This window comes from Crinia signifera, chromosome 6 (assembly GCF_055691185.1).
Source record: "Crinia signifera chromosome 6, ASM5569118v1, whole genome shotgun sequence".
NCBI lineage: Eukaryota > Metazoa > Chordata > Amphibia > Anura > Myobatrachidae > Crinia > Crinia signifera.
Genome location: NC_139222.1, coordinates 157,634,363 through 157,641,138, shown reverse-complemented (window position 1 = coordinate 157,641,138; position 6,776 = coordinate 157,634,363).

The following is a 6,776-nucleotide window of genomic DNA, read 5'->3' as shown; positions in this document are numbered from 1 at the left end:
TCGCAGGGCGGCTTGTGAGGCTAGAGAAATGGCATCTTGCGACGCAGTACTTGGACTCACCACTCCCCGAAAAAAGCTGTCCCCCTGTGACTTCCCCCGAAGGGCATATACTATGCTGGGAACTCAGGATCCGATCTGCACAGATCAGGTCCTGCGCATGTGCAGGTTCTCCGGTTACTGGGAAACTGCAGTAATGATCGCATAAGGGATTAATACTTGATAGGACCTGTAGTTAAAAGTTTCACTAAAAACTAATCAAAACTAACTGTAAATTTGTAATTATTTGATATGTGTGGGACACACAAAAGGTGCTGGTAAAATCCTGTAGTTTATGGTAATTGTGAAATAACCAGCAGAGGGTCTAGGACTACCGTAAGCTCCACTTACCCCTTTAAACATAGATTGGAAATGAGGCTGGCTAAAGCTTGTATATCAAACACGGGGCAGAGTATGGTCAGGCTGCAGCTCCGCTGAGGGATAACAATGTTTATGGACAGCTGCTTGCAGGATAAGTGGAAATTAGCTATTTCTGCTTCATCATCATCTGCTGACATAAGAAGATTTTGTTAATCGCATTTTATTTTCAGCATGCAGCAACTATCAATTGACCCTCAACTTCCCAAATGGAAACATATCACTCCACAACATGCTAACAGGGGGCTGTGTATTGCCGTTATAGCCGGGACAACATGTGGGGTGTCTCTCAAACATCAATGAAAGTAGTGATGGGAAACTAGAGCTACTTCAAGGGCAGCACATTACTCTTTATCTCCGTAGTATAAAATTATACTGATACTATACCAGAGAAAATGACACCGCTGTTAAGAGGTGCAGTGTCTTTCCCTCTTCTTCCGGGTCCCATTCCACCCACATGTTTCTCAACTAATTATTACAAGTTAAAGAGTGTTACTTAGTTTGTGGTTGAATTTGGGGCTGCAGTATATTCAGTTTACTAGCTATACCACCACTACTGGGTAGTCAGTTGCACACACTGCTCACACCTATCAACATCAAAGGTTTTTCCAATAACCACATGCTGCTTAAACTTCTTGAGCTTACTCAATGAAGACCCATACCTCCCAACTTTAAAACGAGAGCCAAAAAAGGGGCAATGCAATCATGATTGATGCCCTGTTTTTTTGGCACTATGGGGAAATGGCCTCACAGAGTGCTGGCTATCTCCCCATAGTGACCAAAAAACGAGGCCACAGCATCTAATAACCACAGGACAGCCAGTTTCTTATATAGCGCACATATATTCCGCAGCGCTTTACAGAGAATATTTGAACATTCACATCAGTCCCTGCCCCAGTGGCGCTTACAATCTATGGCCCTTATTCTGATCGGTGCGGTAATATCCGCGTGCGTTCGTGCCGCCAATGTTTTGTGTCTGCGCATGTGCAGAGGCGTCTCTGCGCATGTGCGAGCGGGGCGTACGGCCAAATCCTGCATAAATTGTGAACACTCCGAACAGGGGGTGGAGAGGGGCGTGAAGGGCTATTTGGGCTCATTACCATATGCATACGCCCCGCATTTCATGGGCGTTCCCATGCAAATGCTGGGCGTACGTATGGTAATGCGGCCGTGACGCACGTGTAGGGGGCGGACATATGACATCGCCGGATGTCAGCTGCCCGCCCAGATACCTGCTTTTGCACGGAAAAATGTCCGTGTGGTCTGAGGTTGCGGGAGCTGGTGGACCACTCGGTCCTGCATTCGATGGTCTGCGACCATGGAATGATGGGGGAGGTTCCCTGAGATGGAGGAGGCGTATTCCATGAAAAATACACATGCGGTCCGTTCGGCCAGCTTCTTACCGCGTACGGACGGAGTTGGCGATCCGTATGGAAGGCGGGGTTTCGCGCACGGTCCTGGGCCGCATATTCGGATCCGGCCGCACCGATCAGAATAAGGGCCTATATTTCCTACCACATGTACATGCACACACACACACGCAGACATTATAGGGTTAATTGGTTAGGAGCCAATTAACCTACCAGTATATTTTTGGATTGTAGGAGGAAACCGGAGTACCCGGAGGAAACCCACGTTTTTGTGTTATTTTCATGCAATGCATAAATTCCTTAACTGAAATTTTTAAAACCTGTAAAGTCCTAAAACATGGATTGAAAAAACCTAATTACATTTTTTTAGATCCTAAAAATCCAGGGCTTAGTTATCACCTTCACTTTATATTTTCTCCAGGCTTAGTACATCGGTATGCAGTCATCAGATCTACAGTGTCTAGGTCGACAGTCAAAAGGTCGTCATGGAAAAGGTCTACATGAAAAAAGGTCTACATGAGTTTTTAAAAAAAAATGTTGAGCCGACATGTGTCGACTGGCGGTATATCATACCCTACCATCCACGATGGCGTGGTGGGAGAATATAATAGTGCGCTGAGCGCAGTACACTTAGACGGTGTCCATACTGACCATAATTTAGCTTGCTTTTGACCCTATTCCATTGTGGCGAATTATTGCTATCCATCTGGCTGTATCAAGGGAGCAAATGGGATTAGTGACACTGCTCTGGAACAAGTTTTTGGCATAGACACTTAGTGGGACTCTTACACATTTCCCCCTCAGCTTTTCCAAAGAACTTAAACAATAATTTACTGATATATATACGTGTCTGGTGTGGTGCTATGTCCAATCTCAAATGTTAGTGTCTCCTATTACTTTATTTCCCACTATAAGTCATAACTCAAGATTTACTACAGGCTTTTTTATTTAATGTATTTATGACATGAGGTCTTCATGGAGTGTGCAATATTCAGCAATTTTTAGACCAATCTAACCTGACCAGCGGTATCTCCTACCAAGGAGGAGGAGGGGGCTGCCACTGGCTACACTGCCGGGCCCCTGCCACCTTGTCCCCGATGCCGGGTTCTAGCTGCCTTGTGCCCACCACCTGATACCTGGGCCCAGCACATGTGCAGTAGCGGTGGCTTTACTGCTCATGCACAAATGCCTTGCATTCTGCAGATCCATGCAGTCACTGAGAGGGCCACTTTTAGCTCCTGTGCACATTGTAAAATCAATTGGTGCATCCTTATCACCTGTCACACCATAGATAATTGCACTAACCTTGTGGCAAGATCAGTTTCCCCATATATGTAGCACTTGCAATGTAGGGGTTTCCAGAACTTGTCACATGTGAAGATACAACTAATCGCTCAGCTACATAATCATGGACACCTGGCGTAGAAAGGGACAGGTTATAACGGGGCATATGTATCACATACTTGCCTCCCCTCCCGGAATGGCCGGGAGGCTCCCGAAAATCAGGTCCCCTTATGGCCCCCTGAAAAGGTGGGCAAGTCTCCTGCATTGCCCCCGCACTTCCTTCCCTGCTGGGGGTCCACAGCAAGGGAGCAGGGCGAAAATGATGCAAGTCACGTCATTTCACATAATTGAAGCCCCTCCCACAATCCGCAGACCCGCGAATTGCTGCGTTTGACTGGCATGGGGGTGGGGCTTGGTGACATCAGCCTCGTCTCGCCCCCCTGATGGTAGTATCTGGTCTCCACTCTGGACAAGTATGATCTATCATAGCTTGGAGAGAGACAAAGTATAAATTAATCAGCTGTAACATGACAGGGCTTGCTGGACTGGTGCTTTAGCTCTCTCCATGTTATCTCTGTCCAAGCATTGATACATATCCCTCAATGCCACTTAGTTGGAAAAAAAATATGAATGAAAAGTATTCAGGATATTGCTGAACCTCCAAGCATAAATCCTGTTGATAGGCTATGCTGCAGTCTTGTCCTGTGACCTATCATAAGGCCAACGGGCATTCATCCACTCCTGGAGCTCAGCTAGGCAGCCATTTGGGACACCATAGTAAGTATTGGCTAAGGATCATGTGATGAAATGTTTCAATAGTACTAAAATAAGCTCAACTTATAAATATAATATTTCTCCCTTAAATTGTACTCTGCCAAATATCTAAAATATATTTATGTAGCTCCTAGTGTATATTAAAATCACTGATGTTATTTTTTTGGGATAAAAACAGACTGCAATTTTGGCTATATCCAGCAGAGGGGGCTATGTCTATGTGATAAGGGTTCTCCCTTATTTTGTTTTATTTATGGCTGTGTCGATAAGAGTCGATAAAACCCTCTAAGTGCGCAGTGAGAGGTAACAGCTTCAGATGACTGGCTACAAATATCCCCTTACAATCTTGTGCAGTAGGCATAGTGGCTCAGACACTGAATGAAGGCCAGAGGTTCAGAAATACTAAAATGTGACAAATAAAATATCAATATCAATATTGTGAGATATTTATGCAACTAGAGAACAAGAAAGAATGGTGTGGCTAAGAGGAACAAATTAATAGCAATATACATTCCTGAGAGTACAGGAGGCTGGAGCAGGATATCCAGAAAATAAAAACAGAATGAACGATTGCTATGTATACAAGACACATACAGAAACACAATGAGAAATTGCTTTGAACAGTATTTATGGAAAAAGCAAGATTATTATGTATAAAACATAGGAAGCAGAGGGAGATAGCTGTATGTATTTCATTTCAGAGCGCATTGGAGTGGAGGTAGTGTACAGAGAGGAAAGCTGTGCATACTGTGGAGTCCAGAGCAGAGCAGAGGATCACTCAGTGGACATATCATCAAAATGCGGCAATGGTGAGAGTTATGGGCCATAGTAGTAGGGGTGTGATATATTTGTATACTCTGTGTTAGATTAAGATGATTTTAGCTGCTGGCCTTTATATTTGCAATGGGACCTCCACCCAAAACATACATCCTCACTACATGTGGAAGATACATTATACAAAATACTACTCTCTTGGGGCCAGATTCTCTAAGCTTCAAAAGTGCTAAAATGGAGAGTGATAAACAGCCAGCCAATCAGCTCCTACCTGCCATGTCACAGACTGTGTTTGAAAAATGTCTGACAGGAGCTGATTGGCTGGCTGTTTATCACTCGCTATTTTATCACTTTTGAAGCTTAGAGAATCTGGCCCTTGGTCTGCATAATGGGCCTGACTCAGACCTGATTGATGCTGTGCAAATTTGCACAGCGGCCTTACTTTATGTTGCTCACTAGCTGTTCACATGGTGATTTACAGGGAGCCAGTGTTTGGGGGGTGGTAACCGGCCATTTAATGTGAGTGCCAGAAAAACCACAGATGTGCCAAGGGAAAATACAGGTGTGTCCAAGCGTTTCAGGGGTCGTATGTGACGTCAGCTTCAACCCAGGATTTGCCGGGAGGGTCCCGGAAATCGGCTCCCCCTCCCAACCCCCCGGAAAGGTGTGCAATAGTCCCGGACTCTGCCTCACCCTCCGGATCTCACTTGCAGCTGCCCGGTCGCATTGTTGAATTACCGCCTATACCGCCTATTACCGGCTATACGCTGGGGCGGGGCTAAATATGCAAATATCGTCATTTATCCCCGCCCCTCCATGGGCCCCCGCAAATCAGGGGGATTTAAACTGCGGGGGGCGGGGCTTGATGACGTCAACATCAGGACCCCCCACCACACGTGATGCTGACAGACTCCTCTTCGGGCTTCTCCCGGAGAGGAGAATTTTAAAGTAGGCAAGTATGCTTCAACCATGATCACCCTTTTTCCATCGCAGCTGCAAAGTAAGTCCAGGGCTACTTAGAACCTGCCCACATTGGGAAAATCATTTGATGGTGAGCGGCTTGCAAATGGATTTGCAACCGCATATAGATTCACAACTGTGCACATCTGTTTGCAAGGTGAGTTTTCACTATGGCGTGGTAGCATTTATCTGATTGCTGGTTGCTGCAAATTAGCAGGTCTGAATCAGGCCCATTGTGTACAGGGCTTAAGGTATACAGAGACTAATGAAGTGTATCACTCATGAAATAATGGGTTAACAACATTGGGGAATGATTGTTGGCGCTTGTAACAGTGGTGTGTTAGCACAGGGCCGGTGCTAGGGTGTCCGGCGCCCTCCTGCAAACCTTAAATTTTATGCCCTTTCACATTGCCATTGCAACAAACTGCAGCCCGATTGTGGGAGTGTATGCAACATGCGATCCTATGGAGGATCTCGGGTACATGTACATGTATGCATACACCATCTCAGTGCTGTGTCCACAAAATTTTGCAGGAACTAAAGGTGCCCATACACGCTGCGAGAATCACATATATTATGGGCTAGGTCGCATCGCACGGCATGCATGCAATGTGTGTGCGATGCGATCCGAAAGCAGTACAAAAAGTTTGTGCAGCACTCGTGACTGAGGGGGAAAGGAGGGGAGAGAAGGAGGAGATGGAAGAAGAGGGGAGGAGATAGAGGGGGCGGAGTGTTGAGGACTGGCAGTGGCACTGGCACAGCACACTGAGAAGAGGGAAGGAAGGGGAGGCGGCGCTGCTGCCTGTTCGTCATTTGATTGACAGCTGACAGGCGCAGGGAGCAATGTGTAGGGGGCGGATCCGGACATGACATGTCATCCAGGCATTCACAGACAGCGCTACATGCCTCAGCGCAAGTGTCCGTGAGGAAGAGGGGGCAGGTCGCAGGAGGAGGACAGTGTGTGTACTGAAACTAAACATGGCTAAAACTGAACTTCTAATCTTCCATCCCCCGAACATCCCCTCTTCTCCCACTATCTCCATCAGCATTGGTGAAACCGAGATCACGTCCACCGACCAAACGCGCTGCCTCGGTGTCATCATTGACTCCTCCCTCTCTTTCACCCCCCACATTCGTGCTCTCTCACAGTCCTGCCGCTTTCACCTACGCAACATCTCACACATCAGACCATTCCTCTCC